Source organism: Loxodonta africana, chromosome 3 (assembly GCF_030014295.1).
Source record: "Loxodonta africana isolate mLoxAfr1 chromosome 3, mLoxAfr1.hap2, whole genome shotgun sequence".
NCBI classification, from domain to species: domain Eukaryota; kingdom Metazoa; phylum Chordata; class Mammalia; order Proboscidea; family Elephantidae; genus Loxodonta; species Loxodonta africana.
This window is the reverse complement of record NC_087344.1, coordinates 47,569,473-47,594,891: the sequence shown is the minus strand read 5'-3', so window position 1 is coordinate 47,594,891 and position 25,419 is coordinate 47,569,473. Positions and strand designations below refer to the sequence as shown.

General features: G+C 44.6%; 1 pseudogene; it reads left to right on the top strand.

Annotated features, from left to right (window-relative positions):
• The first annotated feature begins 2,372 nt into the window (after window positions 1-2,372).
• LOC104846182 (large ribosomal subunit protein uL22-like) lies at window positions 2,373-10,054 on the top strand (annotated as a pseudogene).
• Window positions 10,055-25,419: the final 15,365 nt, after the last annotated feature.

Below are 25,419 nucleotides of genomic sequence, written 5' to 3'. Positions count from 1 at the left end.
TGATTTGCATCTCCCTAATGGCTAATGATTCCGAATCAACTCGGTGGCAACGGGTTTGTTTGTTTGTTTAATGGCTAATGATGTTAAGCATCTTTTCATGTGCTTGTTGGCCATTAACAAGTATTTCTTAAAGGCCTACTCTGGGTCAGGTGCTGAAGGATGCGACAGTGACCAAAATAGGCAGGGCTTGTCCCTCATGAGGTTTCAGCCCATCAGGGGAGAGAGACCTTGTGTAATGACAGGTTAGGTATGTGATGCATGTTAGGTGGGGGGGGGGGGCAGTGGCTGAGACAAGGCCAGGCTGCAGTGGGAAGAGAGGAGAGTGAAGGCCGAGCTAAGAAGTATCTAAGGAAATGTAGAAAAAGACAAAAGCAAAACAACCTCCCGTCTGTCAGTTTGTCGTACTGTGGAGGCTTGCATGTTGTTATGATGTGGAAGCTATACCACGGGTATTTCAGATACCAGCAGGGTCACTCATGACGGACAGGTTTCAGTGGAGCTTCCAGGCTAAGACAGACTGGGAAGAAGGGCCTAGTGATCTACTTCTGAAAATTAGCCAATGAAAACCCTATGGATCACAACAGAATACGGTCCAAATGAGTGCTGGAAGATGAACCCCCTAGGTTGGAAGGCACTCAAAATACACAGTGGCCACAACAATGGACTTGAGCATGCCAATAATCACAAAGATGGTACAACATTTCATTCTACTGAATGTGGGGTCGTCATGAGTCAGAACTGACTTGATGGCAACTAACAAGAACTACAGGAAATGAAAGAAGAATACAGGAAATGAAAGAAGAATACAGGATCTGGAGGGGGAGGTGTGCAGGTTAGGAGTCAGCCAGCAGCTCTGGAAGTTGGCGAGGCCAGATCACAGAGGACAGGATGGGCCTTGGTAAGGATTTCGAAACTTCTCCCAAAGGAGAAGTCCTTAGAGCAAGGCAGTGACATGATCTAATTTGTATTTAAGGAAGATGGCTCTGGGTTCAGGGAGGACAGCTGACTGTGACACTGGTGGGGGGAGCAGAGGAGGGAGCTGTTCAGTAACCCATATGGGAGATAGAGTAGCTGGGAACAGAGGAGCAGATGCAGAGAAGGGGTGAACCTGAGAGATCACTAGAGGAGGCATGACAACCCTGGGATGGCTCAGCAGCTGAAGAAGATGGTTCTCCCCTAAGGGCAAGAGCCATCAGGGTGAGGGCCTGCTTCATCTGCACTTGTGCTCTGTGCTAACCCCTTGGGCCAGGGAAGCACCTGAGGAGAAGGAAAGAGTCCCCATGCTGGGTAGTAAGAGGCCGGCCCCAGGGCAGGGAAGAAAGTGTCAGTGAGAGTAAAATGGGGAACGGCAGTGTCATGGATGGAATTGTGTCCCCAGAAATTATGTGTATGAATTTGGGTAGGCAATGATTCCCAGTATTGAGTGATTGTCCACCATGTTGGTGTCTGATATGATTTTCCTATAGACTGTAAATCCTAACCTCTATGATGTTATGAGGTGGGATAGGCAGCAGTTATGTCAAATGAGGCAAGACTCAATCTACAAGATTGGATTTTGTCTTGAGCCAATCTCTTTTGAGATATAAAAAGGAGAAGTGAGCAGAGAAACAGGGGGACCTCAGACCAGCAAGAAAGCAGTGCCAGGAGCAGAGCACATCCTTTGGACCCAGGGTTCCTGCATGGGTAAGCCCCTAGACCAAAGGAAGATTGATGACAAGGACCTCCCTCCAGAGCCAACAGAGACAGAAAGCCTTCCCATGGAGCTGACTCACTGAATTTGGACTTCTAGTCTACTAGACTGTGAGAAAACAAATTTCTCTTCGTTAAAGCCACCCCCTTGTGGTACTTCTGTTATAGCAGCACTAGATGACTAAGACAAGCAGGTAGTCCCCTCCCTTGGGGGGACACCGTGGATAGCTGTGGGTCCATGTGTGCAGGGACAGATTACCCAATAATCAAGACAAAAAAAAAAAAATAATCAAGACAAGCACCTGGTTAAGGCATCAACAAAACAGGGGCACCAGCTGGCCCATAGATGCCAAGCAGACAGGACACAAGGAAAAGTCAGCGCTGCAGTGGAAGGAAAGTGGCAGGGCACTAAATGAAACTGATACTATTTTATCAATTTTGTATTCGACAACAATTATGTTTTCCTTTTCATTTCAGACTGATCAGGTATAACTTCACATTCATTTCTTTCTCATCAGCCACGTAAGAATGCACTAAGCACTACACTCACTTGACTCATGACATATCTGGTCCTGTGCTGTGCAAAGCGAACAAAAATGTGTCTTCAGATTGAGCACACCCTTCTATTTGTATCACGCTCTTTGCAATTGCTCTCAGCCCCTTCGGGTATCAGCAGTCGTCCAATGAACTGTGAAGATGCAGCATCAAAAGACATAAGGTGAGTGCGCAAGTTTTTAAGTATTATTTTAAGACAAAAAACACTCTTGGAGATCTGCAGAAGGCCCACCAACAAGCGTTGTATGAAAAATGAATGAAACTATTTCCAACTGCTTTTTTTTTTTTGTAAGTACTATTTCGTTTGACTATCTGAGACCAGGAGAACAAAATTACATGTTCCAAATTATTTTTTTTAATTACTAATTTTCAAATACAAATTTTTGTGTTAATGTCCAATTTTGAATATAAAAATTTTTAAGTAAATTTTACTTCTTTTGTGAATTTTATTGATTTTCAATTATTCAAATTTATTTGCTGTGGTAAAGCCAAAATTTAAAAAGTGACAATTTTATATCCAGGTACAATGAAATAGCAACAACTGAGTGGAGCACAAAAAATGAAAGCCCACAGAAGGTAAAAAGAAAGGATTTGTGAATCCCTAAAGACAATTCCAAAATTAACTTCCATTTTAAATCGGAAGAGACTTTTCTGAACGCTCAAGTTTAATGAGTCCAAATCATTGTACTAGTACTGCTAGTGCTGAAATTACTAATACAATTCCAAATGTAACAGAATTTGTCCCAAATTCTGCATCCATTCCTTGCTGTAGGAAATAAATAAATAAATAATGGTGTAGAAAGTGAAACTATTTTAGCATCTGAAATTGTTGCATCTCTGCAGACCCCATAAATAACAGAAATACAGATCCCACTTCGTGGGATAATTTTTCTTCAAATGATGTCAATTATTGGATCAAAAGAGGGCCAAGTAATTGTCAGCATCACAGTGGAGCATTTGAATATTCGTGTCTAAAATTTCTGGATGGTAAGCAAAAAAACAAGGTTCTGAAGCCAGAACATATTTCTAGGGTGGAAAGCTAATGATGAAAATTATAAGAGGGTGTGGCTCCTGTATTCTCCATCAGTCGGCTCTGTATATTGTTTTGTTTGCAAACTGTTCAGTCCTAAATTATTTAATTCTCGATTTGCTACGGATTTAATGTTCGGTACAAGTTGAATATGATTGATGAACATTAAAACAGTTCAGTTCACAGAGATTATATATTGTCATATGTAAACTGAAGACATTGTTTTGGCTGAACTTGTGAGCTGGAAACACAAATTAATGAAGACCATCAGTACTGGAAGCCGTTTTGCAAAGCGTTGTTACTGTCATTGTAACAATCGCTGAACGTGGGCTATCTTTTCGAGGCAGATATGAAATGTTTGGGTTCCCACAAAATGGAAGTTTTGGGAGTTTACTTGAACTTGTTGCTCAGTTTGATCCATTTTTAAGGTCACATCTCAAAATATGGTAGCACATATTTTGACATGGTATATGTCTAAAACAATGTGTGAAGAATTAGTAAAGTTAATAAGTGATAAAGTTTGATCAACTATTTTCAGAAATCAGTACAGCCTTGTATTTCAGCTTGTCTGTAGAATTCACTCCTGCTCTTTCTCATACAGATCAGCTAAGTCTTGTTTTAAGATACGTATCTCCAACAGATGGGAAACCTGTCGAGCTGTTTATCACATTTACTAGCTTAAAAAGTCATACCAGTGAAGAAATTGCAAATCAAGTACTTTGCTATTTATGAGAAATTTCATTTTTCTGAGTTCGGAGGCCAGTCCTATACAATGCTGCCAATGTGTCAGGGCGTTATAAAGACACACAACAGAAAATTTTAGAATGTAATGAATACGCCATTTTCATACCACACGCTTCGCATTCACTTAATCTTGTAGGACGTAGCACAGGAGATTTTTGTCCAGAAGCAGTTAATTTTTTTTTTACTGTTCAGTTGCTCTACACATTTTTTGCCACCTCTAGTCATCGATGGGCAGTTCCTTAAACATATTCAGGCAATAATCAAGTAGTAAAATATCTTTCTCATACACATTGGGAAGCACAGGCTGTAGCAACCAGTGCAATCCTGGAATCGTACACTCAGATTCTAGATGCCTTAGAAAACACTGCTGGGGACCAGACACAAAAAGGAGACACCAGAAGAGAAGCTGAAAACCTCGCCAACAAAATGCAGGCACTAGGGTATGTATTTATGTTGGTCATGTGGAATAATATATTGCAGCATTTTCATCAGACAAGTCAAACTCCCCAAGATTCAGAATTTAAAGATACGCACAGATTTCTACCAATCATTAACAGGGCATTTACATAATTTAAGAGATTTTGAAAGCACAACAAAACAAATACTGCCAAATACTGATTAGCAAGCAGTTCGCCATTGCAGAAGCATTAGAAAGACATAAGTAAATGATGTAAGTGGTCCAGAGGTATCAATGAGGGCCAGAGGTCAGTTTCTCCTAACCCCATATCACACCATCATTGACACACTTGAATCTTGCATGAAAAGAGGGGTGGAAGTGTATGAAGTTCTTTCAAGTAGATTTTCGTTCTTAAACAATGTAGATATACCAGATGAAGAGTGTACGAAGGCCTCCGAGAAATTAGTGCAGGCGCAGAGAAGTGGGACGGTTTCATTCTTACATGAGAACTAAGTTGACGGATCCAGGAAAGACAAATTTTACTCATGTAGGCATGGATGAGCCAAAATAGAAGATAAAATACCATGCGTATTTCCCAATGTTGAAATTACTTTATGCGTCTTCCTAAATTTAATGATCACAAACTGCGTGACAGAATGCTCATTTTCATCCATCCAAACCAAACCAAACCTGTTGCTGTCAAGTCAATTCCTACTCACAGCAACTGTAAAGAGACTCAAAAATCCTCAGTGTACAACGATGATTCAAGAAAGAATCAATTCACTATCCTTATTATGTATGGAAATAGATGTTGTTTGGCAGCTTGTGACAAAATCTTGGAAGAATTTCTAAGAGCAAAGAATAGAAAGAAATGTTTTTAATTTTAACATGTTAGAGGTGAAAGAACTATCTAAAAATACATCTACCAAATCCATTGCAGTCGAGTCAATTTCGACTCATAGTAACCCTATAGAGCAGAGTAGAACTGCCCCCATAGGGTTTCCAAGGCTGTAAATCTTTATGAAATCAGACTGCCACATCTTTCTCCCAAGGAGTCAATGGTGGGTTTGAATCACTGACCTTTTGGTTAGCAATTGAACACTTTAACCAAAATAAAATATAGTAATTTGTTGTAATATTTGTTTTGATATTAAACTGTCTTTAATGACATCTTTTCGTGTGTTCATTTATAATTGTGGCATTTATTATGAAACAAGCATCAAAATTGAAATATAAGCCATTTAAAGCAAAATGGTGAAAGTCAATTTTTTGTTGTGGGGGATCAACAGAATTTTACATGAATGGTTGAAACCACTAAGTTCACTGACTCATTTTCTTTGTTGTGGAATCTGTGGAATAGCCTTTTTGTGGAAAACGTGGTATACAGTAAAAATCTTAGTACCCTGCACCCACTAAAAATTTTATAATCCAGTTCACCTCATTCTGCTAAAATGACATAGTCCACTTTTGAGTTCAATCACTAACGTTATAGTTGAATTCAAAAAGAAGTTACATCGTGGATAGCTAAGACACACACACACATACACACACATATATACCTGTGTATATATCTAACTCAGAAACAATGGTGGCCTAGTGGTTAAGAGCTATGGCTGCTAACCAAAAGGTTGGCAGTTTGAACCCACCACGCACTCCTTGGAAACTCTATGGAGAAGATTACTTTGTCTTATAGAGTTGCTGTGAGTCAGAATCAACTCCAAGGCAACGTTTTTTGTTTTTTGTGTTTTTTTTTTTTGATGCCTGACCAGGCAGTGTTTCAATGTGTTGTACATATGGTCACTGTAAGTCGGAATCGACTCCACGGCACCTAAAAAACAACTCATGTATCCCATTCAAATGTGTGAGTAAACAGAGGAGGGGGCACCACAGATTATAGTGTTTAGGGCCCACACATGCCTTAATCCGGACCTGTGTGTACGTGATGGAGGGCCCCGCCAGCCCCGCTCCAGGCAGAGCAGGATGTCACAATAATAACTCACAGTGTTTCTACTGTACTTTGATGTTCACATAACACTTCCGGGTTTCCACTCCTGCGGCTTCCCTTCCCACCACATGTGTGAGGCCGGGTTGGTTTCCATTTGAGGGAGGAAGAAGTCAGGATTCTGGGAGTGGACACCACACAGAGCAAGCAGATAAGAATGGGGCAGGACTCCCTTCCTCCTCCTGTAAGCCGCCCTAGGGCATCTCTGAAAATGGATCACCCTTCAGAAAACCCCACCCATTAAAATAATAGTAATAATAGTAACATTGCCGTGGAGTCAATTCTGACTCATAGCAAACCTATAGGACAGAGTAGAACTGCCCCACAGGATTTCTAAGGCTGTAATCTTTACGGAAGCAGACTGCCACATCTTTCTCCCATGAGCAGCCGGTAGATTTGAACCACTGACCTTTGGTTAGCAGTCAAGTGCTTTAACCACTGACCTACCAGGGCTCCTTGAAAACCCCACAACATCGTGCAAATCATGAGGTAAATCTTCGGGTCCCTTTTAAGAATATAGAACTGCCCAGGCCACAAAGGGAATGTGTTACAGATCGAATTGTGCCCCCCAAAATATGTGTTGTAAATCCTAAACTCCTATGCCTGTGGATGTAATCCCATTTGGGAATAGGACTTTATTTGTTATGTTAATGTACCATACCAGTGTAGGATGTTCTTAACCCAACCACCTTTGAGATATAAACCAAGCTGATCAGGCACAGAGAAGGAATCACAAACAGAGAGGACAACGCACATCACATGAAGATCACCAAGGAACAGAAGCTGAGACAGAGCTGACAGAGAGAGAAAGCCTTCCTCTAGAGCTGGTGCCCTGAATTCGCACTTCTAGCCTCCTAGTGGAAACCCTGGTGGTTAAGACCTACAGCTGCTAACCAAAAGGTCAGCAGTTCAAATCCATCAGGCACTCCTTGAAAACTCTATGGGGCAGTTCTACTCTTATAGGGTTGCTAAGAGCCGGACTTGACGGCAAGGGGTTTGGGTTTTTTTTTTTTTTTTGGATTTAGCCTCCTAACAGTGAGAAAACAAATTTCTGTTCGTGAAACGCACCCATGTGTGGTATTTCTGTTGCAGCAGCATTAAGAAACTAAGACAGTGTGCAAATCCAAAAAGCCACCAAGGATCTGAAAGATGTGACCTTGCGGAAGCAATGTGTAAAATGGTGGAGTTGGTAGGTGCACCCAGGCCAAACAGCGCAGGTGGTCACACAGGGTCGGTGGCCCAAAAAGTGTGCTGAGTTTTTGCTGCACATGCTTAAAAAGTCAGGGTGTAATGCTGAACTGGAGGGTCTTGATGTAAACACTGGTCACTGAACACATCCAGGGGTACAGAGCCCCTGAGATGCGATGCCGGACTTACACAGCTCATGGTTGTGTGAACCATACATGCGCTCCCCCTGCCACACTGAGGTGATCCTTACTGAAAAAGAATAACTTGTTCCTATACCAGCTTGCACGGAAGAAAAAAAGATCCCAAAAGAAATGCAAGAAACAACGTATGGTCTGGGGATAAATTCAGCATAAAACAAAAGGCATTTACAAGTAAAAGCAGAAAAATAGAAAAGAAAAAGAATGGAGCAGGACTCAACCCTTCAGTCTTCTGCCTCTAAGGTAGGGCTCATTCCTCGGCACCCCACAGCCCTGAGATACGGTCGCCCTCATGGGGCCTGAGGCACCAGGTGACACAGGAACAAGTCCGCTAAACCCCTCTGTCCTCTTATTCTGCCAAGCTCTTCCAGTATCCTGCCCCTAGCCCCAAGAACTCCTGAGCTGCACCCTCAACCAAGTCCAGCCGGTTCTTCCCCTCCATTGTCCAGGGCTCACCCCTCTCCCTACCCCCGTACCCTAGTTCACAAAGGCCCCCACCTCACCTGGATCATTGGATGGTCCCCTAAGAGGGTTGTGTACCTCCAGGTTGTCCCATGCCATGGGCACCACACCAAGGTGCCAAGGAGTCCTTTCTAGAACAAAGATATAACCAGCCCATTCCCTGCTTAGAACCTTCAATGGCTCCCCATTGTCCAAAGGATAAAGACTTTGCCATTCTGGGCAAGGTCTAACAGGCTCGTTCTGAGCTGCTACAGCCAGAGGGTGCCACAAATTTTGCTGAAAGAATTTCCAGAATAGAAGGAATATCCCTGGTCAAACATTTAAGTAAAACTTTCATTCTCATCAAAAACAGAAACATGCTTCCATCCTTTAGTAATAAAAGTGCTAGTACACAAAACAGTACGTATAAAGATCCTTACTGCAGTATTGTTTGTGTTGGGGAAAGCCAGAAATAAAGCAAATTTCCATCATCATACCCGTTGCCTTCTAGTCGATTCCAACTCGTAACGACTCTATAGGACAGAGTAGAACGTCCCACAGGGTTTCCAAGGCTATAATCTTTATGGAAGCAGACAGGCTGCCACATCTTTCTCCCGAGGAGTGGCTGGTAGGTTCGAACCACCAACCTCTCAGCAACCAAGGGCTTAACCACTGTGCCACGGGGGTTCCTTTTTTCCATCATAGTACCAAAAAAAATCAAACCCACTGCCATCGAGTCGATTCTAACTCATAGCGACCCTATAGGACAGACCAGAACTGCCCCACAGAGTTTCCAAGGAGCACCTGGTGGATTTGAACTGCCAATCTCCTGGTTAGCTCTTAACCCCTACCCCACTAGGGTTTCCTCCATCATAGTAGCATAGGTAAATTACGGTATAGTCATACAATGGGATAGTACACAGCGATGAAAATGAATGTATTCCTGCTATGTGCAAAAACCTGGATGGATCTCACAAATATTGAGCAAAAAGCAGCTAAATATGAAACACTCTTCTGTATGATACCACTTAAAGGAAGTTTAAAAACAGGTGCATCTAACCTATGGAGATTGAGTAACACTAGTGATCATCTTTGGGGCCGGTATAGCCTGGGAGGGGCAGGAGAGAAGCTTCTGGGGGTGGAAGTGTTCTGTGTGGTGATCTCGGTGGTGGTCACCCGGCGATATAACACGGAAAGTTTATTGAGCTGTATGTGTCAGAATCATGGACCTCACTGTATCAAGTTCTACCTCAATGCAAAAGTATATAAATATGATGGGGACTTAACCAGATGGGAATATTATGCTGCTGTTAAAAAGACCTTGAGGTAGCGGTAGTTCAGTGGTAGAATTCTTGCCTTCCCTGCAGGAGACCCAGGGCCAATTCCTGGCCAGTGCACCTCATGAGCAGCCACCACTCAGCTGTCCGTGGAGGCTTGGGTGCTGCTATGATGCCAGACAGGTTTCAGCTGAACTTCCAGACTTAGATGGCTAGGAAGAAAGGCCTGGCAATCTACTTCTAAAAATCAACCAGTGAAAACCCTATGGATCCTAGTGGTCTGACCCACGACCAATCATAGGGATGGTGTGGGACCCGCCAACCTTTCGTTCTGTTGTGCATGGGGTCGCCATGAGTCGGACTCAATGGCAACTAACAACAACAAATAAAAAGAATGACTCAAATGTGTTGGACTTGGGGGTTGCCCATGCTGTATTGTTAGTATATAGCTGCAGAGGAATGTGTACAGGGAGTCTTTGTACACACGCTCACACGTTTGTGTGTATTTGTATGAGTACGGAGAAAGCGGCAGAAGGTCACCTGAAATATGTGGGAGTGGGGTGGGGACAAGATGATTCATTCTTCATATATGTGTGTGTTTCTGGTAGTTGCTGTGAACACGTATTATTTTTATAGTTGCTGGACAGGGATTTTAATGAAAACTGAGAGTGGGAACTAATGGCCGAAAGCTCTGGCTTTGGGTCAGAATGACCTGGGTTTGTGCTGCCACTTACTGTATTTTTACACAAATAACGCACACCTTCTGTGTTTATCCCCACCCCCACCCCACCACCTGCCTGAGGTAATTGTTGTTTACAGCAGCATGTGGAAGCGGATTGGCATAGTGGCCCTCTTGAGGGGGCCTCGTTGGGGGAGGGGGAGGCCAGCAACAAATGCAGAAGGAATGTGTTATTTGCTTAATAATATGGTACTGGCTTGGAGACTAGGGAGGGGGGCCTGGACTACCCTGTCCCCTGCCTTCTCAGCTATAATATGGGGCTCCTGCATGGGACATGGGAAGAGTTGGGTGTTGAGTGCTTTACGAGGGGCCAGGTACCCTGGTAGTCCATGGTGGCTGTCACTGTTATGTGTGTCTCCCACCTCCCATGCCTCCCACCTCGTCCACACACCCATCTCTCTCTTTATTCCTGGCCTCAATATGCCTGCCACATATCAGAAAAAAAAAAGAGAACTCAACTCAAAAAGGTCTGCAATGACCAGCCCCGGAGCACCCTGGACAGACGGAAGGCCTGGAGGCCACCCAGGGCCAGGGGAGGAGGCTGGCCTCCCCTCCGTGACCAGCTGGTCCATGTGTCCAGCTCCTGCCCAAGGCACAGATGACAGATGGCCCCTGAAGAAAGGTCACTGTCCCCTGAGCAGTTGTGTGTTTGGTGAAGGCGGGCGGGTGGGGCGCCTTCTGTGCGTGCGTCGGATGTCTGGCGTTTGGGGGCCTGGATCTCACCAGTAACCGGACTTTATTTTGGTTACTAAGGATGGGAAGGCTCAGGTCATAAATAATTGACTGGCCAGGCAGCCAACTTCTTTCCTCTGGCGGCCGCAGGCCTGAGGCCTCTTCAAGGCCAGCATGTCCCCCGCCTCTTGGCGCGGGGCGGGAGGTCTGGTGGCGGGCGGAAGCCCAGTGGGGAGGCGGGGGAGAGAGGAAAGGGGTCTCCGGGCCTGGGTTCAGAGCAAGGTTAGCCAAATAGTGGATAAATTAAGCGAGGGAAACAGACAGCTCCCCTCGCAGTGAACTTTTCACCCAGCTAACCTGCTCCTCACCCACTCTCAGGTGGCGGCGTCGGCTCCCACCCGTGGCTGTTACCTCTCAAGGGGGTTACCACCTGCCTCTCTCCCCAACCACTGCCACTGCCACCGCAGGTGAGAGCGTGCAGGGTGGATGCTCAGGAAAGTCTCCCAGGCCAGAGGCCCAGCCAGGAGCTGCCGGCGCCTCATTTAGAAACACAGGGCTTTGGCCCAACCAGGAGCTCAGACCTGGACAGGAGGTCAAACTACCTGCCCCTTTCCCTGCCAGTATCCTCACCCTAAGTGGGCCACACCATCCTGGCCTTTGTAAACCCTGGAGGCTGTCATGACAGGGACCAGGGCCCATTGCAGGTGGGCCAGAGTGAGATGTCCTACCTGAAGCTGGCCCTGGAGTTTTATATTTAGGGCATCTCCCAAGCATGACCCTCTGGCCCAACACTTGTTTGTTTCCAGCCTGAGCCACCCTTCAGGGGATGAGCACCATCTTTGGGGAGCAAGGAAAGAGGCTTCCCTATGGTCAAGTGGGGTTCTGGGGCATCCCAAGCAACAGCCATCATCCCAGGCTCGCTGCCGCAAGCAGGCTTACCCTAGTCTCTGGAGACTGCTCTGGGCCAGCCTCCGTGGGTAGAAAGGGCCTCATAGGCCACCAAGCCACAAAGTGTGTGTCAGAAGAGGGCAAGTAGGTCAGGGAGAGATGCAGGAACGGTCAGTGTTCCTGGGAAGGGGGTCTGGAGAGGAGCTGGAGGAGGTCCCGAGGCCTGGTCACCTGCCATCTCCCTGGAGCTGAGATACCTGAAACCATCCTGTTCACCAGTACATGCCCAGCCCTGGATCCATGACAACAGCTTGGAGAAATTGAACAACCTGAATGCAAGTGGGAGGCCCCCTCCCGGGGAGCTGGGTCAGAAGGAAGCGGGCCATGCAGGCAGGACACAGCAGGAGACATGGGGGAGCACTAGAAGCCACCAGGTGTTCATTCACTCCTCCACTGACAAGTATTGACTGAACTCTTGCTTCGTGCTGAACACTGTGCCCAGTGCTAGGACACAGACAGGATGAGCTGGGCCAGGACACAGACAGGATGAGCTGGGCCAGGTCCCTGAACTCATGGAATAGATAGCCTATTGCAGAGGGGGAAGGGGAATGAGAAAGAGAGACAGATTAATGGCAGAAGGTGGATAGACAGAAATGTAGCTATAGGAACAAAGATCAAGGTCAGATGAGGAAGGGGCCGTGTGGAGATTGAATGGAGACACTGGGAGGCTTCACCTGCCTTGGCTGGGATGGCAGGTGAAGCCTCTCAGAGGAGATGATATTGGAGCTGAGGTCAGAATGATAAAGAGGGGATGGCCGTGTAAAAAGCAGGGTGCAAAATGGGGAACAGTTCAGGTTGAGTGCCTAAATTAGGAAGGACAACACAGTTGGACTTTGGAGGATAGGTAGTGGTGTAGTGTGAGGTCAAGATCTGGAGAGGTCAGTTCACAAGTTGAGGGGGCAGCAGGGGCAGGCCAGGGTCATGGGCGTAAATTTGTCACATGGTCCTTCTCTCAGTGCCTGATCCAGGCAATGCCCACTTCCCTAACAGGGGTGCTGTCTGGTCCTACCAGCCACTTGGGGTCTAAGAAAGGACTATGCCCTGAGGGATTAGCACTCTGGGAGGTGGGTGGTCTGGATGGAGCCCTGGCTCTGTCACTTGCCATCCATATGACTTGGGGACCTTGCTTCAGCCCCCAGAGCCTCAGTTTAGGTTTCTGTAAAATGGGAGCTCAATATCGACCTTCCCAAAGATTGAGGAAAAGTAAAAGAATGTAGCTGCTTGAGAAGCAAGCATTCCTCTGGGGCACAGGTGGAGGGGAGGAACTGAGCTTGCAGCTGGGCAGAAAGTCTGAGCATTCTCCCCTTTCTCACACATGCACATTTGATGTGGCCAATGCTCTATGGAAGAAATGAAACTCAAACGCTCTTCTCCCACCACCTGTAGCTTTCTTCTCCTCCTGGGGATGTAGACCATACAGAAAGGCCTGAAATCTCTGTAGGAGGTGAGGACTGGATCATCTCCCATGCCCCCTCATCTCCTACGGTCCGTACTTCTACAACTGTGGACTCTGAGAAGCCACCTGTCCCTCTATTGGATCCAGAAACCATCTTCCCCATTTAACAAATGTGTCTAGTTTCAGACCAAATAATATCGAGAACATGGTATCTTTGAGTTGAGTTCCTAAGAGTGGGGACCTGCTGCACAGACATATTCACCTCTCCTGCCTGGAACTTCTCGGGGTCAGGAGCCTACCAGCCAACGGATGGGAAACTACTGAAGGCAGACCCTGTGGTCATCACCCCAAAATCACAGACTCTAGCCAGGGAGACAGAGGACTTGGGCCCAGGGTGGGGGCACAAGAACCTGGCTCTTGGCATGGATCTCCTGCAGAGGGGTCCCTGACGGCAGGAGTCTTCTGCGATTCCATAAGCCATCACCATTCTTGTTTCTCAGCATGAAAATAGCTTTATGTTTTCTGATTATAATAATAACAAATACTCCCTATTTTTTAAAAATTAAAATAATATTAACAAGCATTGCTTTAGTGAGGATAGTCTCAGCTATGCTATTATAACAACTAATGCCCCAAAGCTCAGCGTCTTAAAATGACAAAGGTGCTTTCTCACTCATTCTTTAGGTTCATAGGTCAGCAGCACCCAAGCCAACAAAGAAGTCACTGCCTCACATGTTGCCAGTTGCCCAGTGGGTGGGGGAGAATGAGAGGGAGCTTTCTGGAGGGTCTCTCACAGGCACTTATATGGTGCTACCTCCCATGAGTCATTGGCCAGATCCAGTCACATGACCTCTCCAGCCACAAGAGGGAGCAGGAAGTGCAATCCCTTGCTCAGCCACAAGGGAGACCCAGAGAGAGGAATAAAATTTGGTGAATAACACTAATGACTATTGTTAGTTGCCATCAAATTGATTCCAACTCATTATATATAACACAGCAAAATGCGTTGCCCAGTCCTGCACCATCTTCGTGATCGTTAGCATGTTTGAGTCCATTGTTGAGGCCATAGTGCAGTGCCTTCCAGCCTAGGGACTCACATTCTAGCACTAACTTGGACAGTATTCTGTTGTGATCCATAGGGTTTTCACTGGCTAATTTTTAGAAGTAGATTGCCAGGCCTTTCTTCCCAGTCTGCCTTAGTCTGCTGAAACTGTCCACCATGGGTGACCCTAATAGTATTTGAACTGTCAGTGGTAGAGCTTCCAGCATCATAGCAATATGGAAGCCACCACGGTATAACCAACTAACAACAAAACCATCTGAAAGACCTCTTCCCAGAGATAACTCTATTGAGAACACATCTAAATTGTCATTTTCAATGAATTCTAGTTGTATGAACCATAATTTATTTAACCGTCTCTTACTGACAGGCAGGAGCACTGATGGCACAGCGGTTAAGCACTCGGTTGCTAGCAGAAAGGTAGTGGTTCAAACCCCCCAGCTGCTCTATGGTAGAAAGATGTGGCAGTCTGCTTCTGTAAAGATTTACAGCCTTGGCAAGGTCATGGAAGCTCCATAGACACATCCAAACTCCCTGGGGTACCAAATTACTGGGCTGAGGGCTGTGGGGACCATTGTCTCAGGGAACATCTAACTCAATTGGCATAACATGGTTTATAAAGAAAATGTTCTACTTTCTACTTCAGTGAGTAGTGTCTGGGGTCTTAAAAGTTTGTGAACGGTCATCTAAGATGCACCACTGGTCTCATCCTGTAGGAAGCAAGGGAGAATGAAGAAAACCAAAGACACAAGGGAAAGATTAGTCCAAAGGACTAATGGACCACAGCCTCCACTAGACTGAGTCACGTACAACTAGGTGGTACCCAGCTACCACCACGGACTGCTCTGACAGGGATCACAATAGAGGGTCCCAGACAAAGCTCAAGAAAAAGGTAGAACAAAATTCTAACTCACACAAAAAAGGCCAGACTTACTGGCTTGACAGAGGTTGGAGAAACTCTGAGAGTACGACCCACAGACACCCTTTTAGCTCAGCAATGAAGTCACTCCTGAGGTTCACCCTTCAGCCAAAGCTTAGACAGACCCATAGAACAAAACAAGACTAAAGGGGCACACCAGCCTAGGGACAAGGACTAGAAGGCAAGAGGGGACAGGAAAGCTGGTAATAGGGAACCCAAGGTTGAGAAGGAAGAGTGGTGACATGTTATGGGGTTGGTAACCAATGTCACAAAACAATATGTGTACTAATTGTTTAATGAGAAGCTAGTGTGTTCTATAAACCTTCATCTAAAGTATAATAACTAGAATAAATAAAACGGATTTATGGCCTTGGGAACCCTATGGGGCAGTTCTTCTCTGTCCTACAGGGTCACTATGTGTCAGAATCAACTCAATAGCAGTGGGTTTAGTTTAGTTTGGGTTTTGGTATTGACAGGCATTCAAGTTGTTTCCACCTTTTTGCTATTTTAAGCAACCTGTGATGAACAACCTTGAGCATGCATCTTTGTACATGTGTCTACTCCTTATGACTGTTTCATAGATTCCAGCCATTCTGACCTTGCACAGACCCCAGGCCTTAGCAGTCACATGGCAAGGGCAGATAGAGTTCCCTTCACCATGTCCAGAGTGGTGAAGCCTACCAGAATACAGAAAGGACTTAGACTCAAGGTTCCTGGCCGGTGTGTGTAGGGGGGCGGGGGTGGTTCTGAAAAGTTTCAGGAGTTGGGCGAACTCATTATGATTGCACATAATATTGGGGAGGTATTTCCACGTGTGCACATTTTAGACATTGGAAGTTGAAAGAGTTAATTGGTTAAGTGTGTCAACACTGGAGTTGGACAGACTTGAGATTAAATCACAATGGGTTTTATTTCTGCCTACTAGCTAAAAGACCTTGAACAAGCTGAGCTTTATAAGCCTTGGTTTCTTCCTCTATAAATGGAGCTATAATGGACCCTCAGGAGTCCCTGGAAGGTACAAATGATTAACATACTCAGCTACTAACTGAAAGGTTGGTGGTTCAAGTCTACCCAGAGGGACTTGGAAGAAAAGCCTGGTGATCCAATTCCCAAAAAAATCAGCAGTAGAAAACCCTATGGAGCATAGTCCTACTCTGACACACATGAGGTTGCCATGAGTCAGAACCAACTGGGCAGCAACTGGTTTGGTATTTTGGCTTTATATTGGTCCCTAGCTCATGGTAAAGCAGCTTGGTGGCACAATGGTTAAGCACTTGGCTACTAAAAAGAAGGTCGGGAGTTCAAACCCACCAGTGGCTCCTCAGAAGAAAAGACCTGGCGATCTGCTCTGGTAAAGCTTACTGCCTAGGAAACCCTATGGGGTAGTTCTACTCTGTCCTGTAGGATCGCTAGAGTTGGAATCAACTTGATGGCACACCACAACAACAAGAAGCTCACAGTATCCCAAGAGACAATACATGAAGCCTTTAACCTAGTCCCAACAAATGCTAACTATTACTATTGCCGTTGTTACTATGATGCTTCCCGTTGGCTCCTTCTCACCCACCAGGTCTCAGTCCACGTCTTGCTGCCTTAGGGCAGCCTTCCCCAATCACCTCATGTAAAGCTGTATCTGTCAGAGAGAAAGAGCTCCACTGCAATGTGTGGAATGAATGAATGAGTGAGTGTAAGGGAAAATAAGCTAGCCCCCAATTAAACATATGAGATCCTTCCTAAAAAGTTGGCAACTTTTTTTTGAAGTTGATGAAATTGGGTCAATGTGTTCGTCAGTCTCCTGCTCCCAGAGGAACAGGTTCTCCTTGGTGGGACTTCCCCAGGGAGGGCGACCTTCCTGCTTCCTGCCTCTCCCACAGTTCATTTTCATGTCTGCAGTTCATCCTTGGTGCCCGGCTTAGTGCAGCCATATTTGTGCATGCTGTAAGCATACTAAGGAGTCCTGGTGGTGCAGTGGTTAAGTGCTCAGCTGCTAAGTGAAAGGTGGGTGGTTTGAACCTACCAGCCACTCCATGGGAGAAAGATGTGGCATTCTACTTCCATAAACATTACAGCCTTGGAAACCCTGCAGGGGCAGTTCTACTCTGTCCCATAGGGTGGCTATGAGTTCAACTCCATGGTGCCAGGTAAGCATACTGTTTGCTGTTTTTGAAGTTGCCATCCAGTCATCTCCAACTCATGGCAACTCCATGTACAACAGAATGAAACAGTGCCTGGTCCTGCGTCATCTGGCATGTTCAAGTCCATTGTCGTGGTTATTGTGCCAATACATCTCACCAAATGTCTCTCACATCCTTGTAGGCCCTATACTTCACAAAACATAATGTTCTGGGCCTGGTCCTTCCTGATTATGTGTCCAAAGTGAGTCAGACAAGGTTCTGGTGTGATCCAAAAGGTTTTCATTGGCTAATTTTTGAAGTAAATCACCAGGCCTTTCTTCCTAGTCTGTCTTAGTCTGGAAGCTCCACTGAAGCCTGGCTACCATGGGTGACTCTGCTGAGATTTGCCGGCATAGCTTTCAGCATCATAGTACAACAAACCAACTGACAGGTGGTGGGCATACTGTTTAGGTCTATTTTTACTTAAAGCTGGTCACTGTGAGTTGGGAATGAATTGGACGGCAATGGGTTTGGTTTGGATTTTTAATAAATGTTTTCTGTACTTTCACATAATCTTCAAAATTCTCATTCAATGCCCTTTTAATGACTTCAAACTATTGCTTTATGTGGTGTTACCATATTTTTGATAAGTTCTTTCTCTAATGGTTACCTAGCTTGTTTTCAGCTTTTTGCCACTGTCAAATACTGCAACTGGGCATATACTTTGATAGCTCTGGCATTTTGTATCTTTTAAATTTTCCTTGGGATAAATTCCAATAGGAAGTTAGTAGGACCAAGAATAGAAGTAGTTCATGACTGTTTTCTGGGTGTCATCCCATTTCTTTGCAAAAGGACAATGCCGATTGAATTATGTATTGTTAGCAGCAGAGTGAGCATGTGAATTTCTCTGCCTCTTGCCAACATTGGGTCTGACCTTAAAAACATCTTTTTTGCTAACTTAGTAAATATAAATTTGTCTCCCAATGCCGCCTTAATCTGACCTTCTTTGATTACTAGTGAGGATAGATATTTTCCAATGTTGTGGTTCAGAGTAAGTAAGCTTGGCAAGTAAATAGAATCTCTGAGTCCCAGATTGTCAGCTACAAACTAGGGATAATAGCATCTCCTCATGGGGTTATTGTGAAGTCTTTCTAATTCAGGTAATCATATTACTTTTATTTACATTTTTATAAGGGCCGTTAGGCACACGCAGCACTTTCGGTTACCAAAACCAAAACATTTCCTTTTCCCCAAAAGCTTACAATCTATTTTCATATTTCCAGAATTGATGCCTTTGAATTGTGGTGTTGATGAAGAATATTAAATATACCATGGACTGCCAAAAGAATGAACGAATCGGGCAATGTTTTGTTCTGTCGTGCATAGGGTCGTTTTGAGTTGGAACCAACTCGAAGGCACTCAACGACATAACGAGTAACTTTCAGAACTGCCCTAAATATGTCTTTAAGGAATAGCCTTGATATCAAATAGTAATTACATTATGTGCAGAGTCCAGGCAACTCAGAAATAAATTCATATTATCCCAGATACAGATATCAAGCTGTGTGACAGAGGAGCCACCACTCGCCTGTCAGTTTGTTGTATCTGGTGGCTTGCCTATTACTGTGATGCTGGAAGCTATGCCACTGGTATTTCAAATGCCAGTAGTGTCACCCATACTGGATGGGTTTCAGCAGAACTTCTAGACTAAGATAGGCTGGGAAGAAGGGACTGGGAGTCTACTTCTGAAAAGAATTAGCCAGTGAAAACTTTATGGATAGCAGCAGAACATTGTCTGATATAGTGCCGGGAGATGAGCCCCTCAGGTTGGAAGGTACTCAAAATACAACTGGGGACGAGCTGCCTCCCAAAGTAGAGTTGACCTTAGTGATGTGGATGGAGTAAAACTTTTGAGACCCTCATTTGCTGATGTGACATGACTTCAAATGAGATGAAACAGCTGCAAATATCCATTGGTAATCGGAACATGGGATGTACAAAGTACCAATCAAGGAAAATTGGAAGAAATCAAAAATGGAATGGAATACATGAAGATCGATATCCTAGGCAGTAACGAGCTGAAATGAACTGTTTTCAGCCATTTTGAAACAGACAATCATACGGTCTACCATTCCAGGAATGACAAATTGAAGAGGAATGGCGTCACATTCATCGTCAAAAAGAACATTTCAAGATCAATCCTGAAGTACAATGCTATCAGTGATAGGATAATATTCATATACCTACAAGGAAGACCAGTTAATACAACTATTATTCAAATTTACCTACCAACCACTAATGTCAAAGATGAAGAAACTGAAGATTTTTACCAATTTCTTCAGTCTGAAATTGATCAAACATGTAATCAGGGTGCATTGATACTTACTGGTGATTGGATGTGAAAGCTGGAAACAAAAAAGAAGGATCAGTAGTTGGAAAATATGGCCTTGGTGATAGAAATGACACCAGAGACGGCATGATAGAAGTTTTCAAGACCAATGATTTCTTCATTGCAAATACCTTTTTTCAGCAACATATACTGCAACTACACATATGAACCTCACCGGTTGGAATACATAGGAATAAAATGACTGTATTTGTGGAAACAGGCAATAGAAAAGCTCAATATCATCAGTCAGAACAAGGCCAGGGGCCGACTGTGGAACAGACCATCAACTGCTCATATGCAAGTTCAAGTTGAAGCTGAAGAAAATTAAAACAAGTCTATGAGAGCCAAAATACGACCTTGAGTATATTCCACCTGAATTTAGAGGCCATCTCAAGAATAGAGTTGATGCATTGAACACTAATGACCGAGTTGTAGGATGACACCGAGGATATTATACATGAAGAAAGCAGGAGGTCATCAAAAAGTAAGGAAAAGAAAAGACCAAAATGGATGTCAGAAGAGACTCTGAAACTTGCTCTTGAACATAGAGTAGCTACAGCAAAAGGAAGAAATGATAAAGTAAAAGAGCTGAACAGAAGATTTCAAAGAGGGGCTCCAGAAGACAAAGTAAAGCATTGTAATGAAATGTGTAAAGATCTGGAGTTAGAAAACCAAAAGGGAGAACATACTTGGAATTTCCAAAGCTGAGTGAACTGAAGAAAAAACTCAAGCCTCAAGTGGCAAAATTGAAGGGTTCTATGGGCAAAAAATTGAACGATACAGGAAGCATCAAAAGAAGATAGAAGTCACTATATAGAGTCATTGTACCAAAAAGAATTGGTCAACGTTCAACCATTTCAGGAGGTAGGATATGATCAACAACTGATGGTACTGAAGAGAGAGGTCCAAGCTATACTGAAGGCATTGGTGAAAAACAATACTCCAGAAATTGATGGAATACCAATTGAAATGTTTCAACAAACAGATGCAATGCACTCACTAGTCTATGCCGAGAAATTTGGAAGACAGCTCCCTGGCCAACCAACTGAAAGAGATGCATATACTTGTCTATTCCAAAGAAAGGTGATCCAAAGTAATGTGGAAATTACTGAACAATATCATTAATATAACAGACAAGTAAAAATATGTTGAAGATACTTAAAAAAAAGAACAAAAAAGAACAGTTGCAGCAGTACATTGACAGGGAATATACCAGAAATTCAAGCCAGATTTAAAAGAGGAAGTGGAACAAGGGATATCATTGCTGATGTCAGATGGGTCTTGGATAAAAGCAGTGAATACCAGAAAGATGTTTAACTGTACTTTATTGACTATTCAAAAGCATTCGACTTGTGTGAAACATAACAAACTGTGGATAACATTGTAAAGAATGGGAATTCCAAGACACTTAATTGTGCTCATGTGGAACCTGTACATAGATCCGGAGACAGTCGATCGAACAGAACAAGGGGATACTGTGTGGTTTAAAATGAGGAAAGGTATGTGTCAGGGTTGTATCTTTTCACCATACTTATTCAATCTATATGCTGAGCAAATAATCCGAGAAACTGGACTGTATGAAGAAGAAAGTGGCATCAGGATTACCAGAAGACTCATTAACAGCCTGTGATATCAGATGACACAACCTTGCTTGCTGAAAGTGAAGAGGACTTGAAGCACTTACTGACGAAGACCGAAGACTGCAGCCTTCAGTATGGATTACACCTCAACATAAAGAAAACAAAAATCCCCACAACTGGATGGATAAGTAAAATCTCTAAGTGGAGAAAATACTGAAGTTGTGAAGAATTTCATTTTACTTGGATCCGCAATCAATGCCCATTTCAGGAGGAGCACCAAAGAAATCAAACAACATTGAGCATTGGGCAAATTTGCTGCAAAAGACTTCTTTAAAGTGTTAAAAAGCAAAGACGTCACTTTGAGGATTAATGTGCACCTGACCCAAACCATGGTATTTTCAATCACCTCATATGCATGGAGAAGCTGAACAATGAATAAGGAAGACCGAAGAAATGATAGATTTGAAATGTGGCATTGGTGAAGTATATTGAATATACCGTGGACTGCCAAAAGAACAAATCAGTCTTAGAGGAAGTACAGCCAGGACGCTCTTTAAAAGCAAGGCTAATGAGACTTCCTCTGGCTTACTTTGGACATGTTATCAGGAGGCACCAGTCCCTGGAGAAGGACATCATGCTTGGTAGAGGGCCAGTGAGAAAGAGGAAAACCCTCAACAAGATGGATTGACACAGTGGCTGCAACAATGGACTCAAACATAGCAATGATTGTGAGAATGGCTCAGGAAGGAGCAGTATTTTGTTCTGTTGTGCATGGGGTCACTATGAGTCGGAACTGACTCAAGGGCACCTAACAACAACAACAGCGATCAGTGTTGTGAATATGTAAATAGTTTCTGGCCTTTCACACTTGAATGAATGGGTTATATCCTGCAAAAACTTTGTTGGTTTGTGAGATTTAATTAAGAAGAGAATGCAAGAGTCGTCTTAAGACCAAGAAAAGGATTAGAGCATTTTATAGATGATATAGAAAAATGTGTCATCATGTGTATGGACTTGTCACAGTCATCAAGCCTCACATTATTTGCTGTACTTCTTGTGATAATTAAGCAAGATGTAAAACAGTGCAGTGCCTAACAGAGTAAGCATCCAATACTGCCACCTGTTATTACTCTAATTTCTTCTTATGTAAATGACCTTTCCATGTCAGTTATTCACATATGTTGGACTCTCAATGCTTTTCTTGTTTATTTTAACAAGGTCTTTGTATATCGAAGCCGTTCTTCCTTTGTCTCCTGTGTCTGGCTATTCTCTGTGTTCACAAAACTTAGGCTATTGGAAAGTTCTTGGCTTTTGATGTTTATTCCTCTCCCAGAGCTGTCCTGGGTTGCATTAGGGTCACTCCCCCAACACCAACCCCCTCAGACTGTGTAAGACCAAAACTTGTTGTCATGGAGTTGATTCTGACTCATACCAAGTGGGTAGAAATGAGAGTACAGAGGTTGACCAGTTGGAGTAATTTAGCTGATCTTGTCTTGGGTTGGAAACCCTGGCGGCATAGTGGTTAAGAGTTCAGCTGCTAGCTAAAAGGCTGGCCATTCAAATCCACCAGGCGCTCCTTGGAAACCCTGTGGGGCAGTTCTACTCTGTCCTATAAATTTGCTGAGTCTAAATTGACTTGATGGCATTGGGTTTGGTTTTTGTCTTGGGTTTATTCTGGCTTTTCCTGATGTCATTGTTCCCCGGGGACTAGCTCATGAAGTATGAGGAGTAATTCTTTTGAAATGAAAGGACTCAGAATTTTCTCATTTGAGGCTCAATAAGGCTCAAACTGCCTCAAATTAGGTCACTTTGCTTGATTTTGTGGTGGTGGTTGTTACTGTTTCGCTTTTTTTTTTCTGTAACAAATTCATTCCTTTATTGAATATCCAAGAAGAGCCTTCTACATGCAAGACCCTGAGTTTTGAGGGCATAATGGTGAAAAAAAAAGATGTCCCTGCCCCAGAGGAGTTCACAGTTTCTTGGGGGCAGCACACTGGCCAATGGTATTTAGTCAGTAAGTTTTTATTGAGCATGTGTTTGTGCCAGGGAGCCTGCTAGGGGCTGGGGCTGCACAGGTGAGCAGAAATGGCTCCGCCCACATATATCATCATTTACCAAATAACCACACAAGTAAATGGGACGTGACATTTAACATTTATGAACAACACGGGAAGGACTCATGGAGCTATGTGCGCTATACCAGACAGATGTGACTTATTCAGACTCAGAGTCAGCAGGGAGGTGTGTTAGTCAGGGAACGCTTCCCTGAGGAAGTGATATATATATGTTTTTTCTTTGCCAGGTTTTTTAATTGTGATTTAGGTGAAAGTTTTTACAGAATAAATTAGTTTCTCATTAAACAGTTAATACACAAATTATTTTGTGACATTGGTTGCCAACCCCACAATGTGTTAACATTCTCCCCTTCTCCACCCAAGTTTTCCTGTTTCCATTTGTCCAGCTTTCCTGTCCCTTCCTGTCTTCTCATCTTTGCTTTTGCGCTGGTGTGCCCATTAGTCTTGTATACATGATTGAAATATGAAGCACATCACTCACATGTGTTTTTTTTTTTTTTTTTTAGCCCTATAGACCTGTCTAATCTTTGGCTGAAGGGTGAACCTCAGGAGTGGCTTCAGTACTGAGTTAAAAGGGTGTCAGGAGGTGACATTTAAGGTGAGCTGTGAAGGTTGAATTGGGGTTATCCCGGCCACCCAGGAAAAGACTTTTGAGACAAAGGGGACAGAACATGCAGAGACCTCAGGGTGGGAAGAAAGAGCTGTTTAAGCCCCCACTCAGGGCTGAATCCAGGGTCCGGCCATGGGACTAAGGGGTGAAAGGTCTGGTCCGTCCTAGGTTTGCTGGTCAGAGTTTTGGGGACCCCTCTTCTAGTTCAGCCCCTCCTCAGGGGTCTCATCTGCCCCCGCCTCACCCAGACAGCTTATCATTTGTCTGTTGGGGAAGGAGGTCAGGGGAGCTAAGGGCAGACGCCCTTCCAGGCCCTCCTCGCTTCTGTGGAAAACCTCCGAAGGCACCTGGTAGGGTGAGTGAGAGGGGCTGTGTGGGGCCCTCTGTCACCCTGTGGCTTTCTTTGACCTCCGTGGAGATTGGCCTCCCATCCTCCTGAGTTCACAGGGAGGTGAAGTCTCCTCAAGCTCATTTCTTCCCCTTCAGGAGAGCTGGGCTGTCCTGGTGTGGCCTAGGAAGACCAGGAAGGCCCCTTCCTTCCCTTCTGGGGCTCTCTGGGATCCAAAGAGCTGTTTGTCCAGCTCTGTGCTCTCCCTCCTCCCTGGCTCCAGGGCCATACAGCAGGGGCTCCCGAGACTGCCCTGCTCCTGACACTAGTTTGGTGGGGGACTCTCGACCTGGAGGCGCTATGTTTCCCGTGGTGGCCCCTGCCTCTCAAGAGGTGCAGGGACCAGAGCTCAGGTTCACTCTGTGGCACCAGGAGGGCAGCAAGGATCACTAGCACCCTGAGCACATCGCAGTTTGCAGAGTGCACTCTCTGTGAAGGAGGCTTTGGCTCAATCTCTCCACAGACGCCTGTGGGTTGTCGGTGACTTCCGCCCCCATCCTCGCAGGGAAATTCCAGCCCATAACTCTGGGTCTTGGGAATGTCTGCATTGACTTTAGAGTCAGACAGCTCTGGGTCAGAACCCTTGATCTGTCTCTACTCTCTGCGATACATTGAGCAGACCGACCTCTCTGAACCTCAGTTTCTTTATGTATAAAATGGGGCTTACGCTTGCTTACTCTGTACCACTGTGGTGCTGCTGGCACGGTGCCTGGTGGCTACACGCCAGTCACTACATCTGTGAGTCAGTCAGTGCAGGCTTTGGATTGGGAAGATCATTGGTGCCAACCAAGGTAAACTGAGGCCTCACCTGCAGGAACCTGCATTCTAGTAGGGGTCTCATTTCATCCTCACAATAACCATGCGACTGAGATAAAAGTACTATTAGCCTCTTACAGACGGGGCTTCAAGGCTCAGAAAGGATGACAAACTCAAGATTGCAAAGCAAGTAAAAAGCCTCAAGGATCCCCCACAGGTTGCTGGACTCAGAAGCCCCTCCATGGCACAGTCA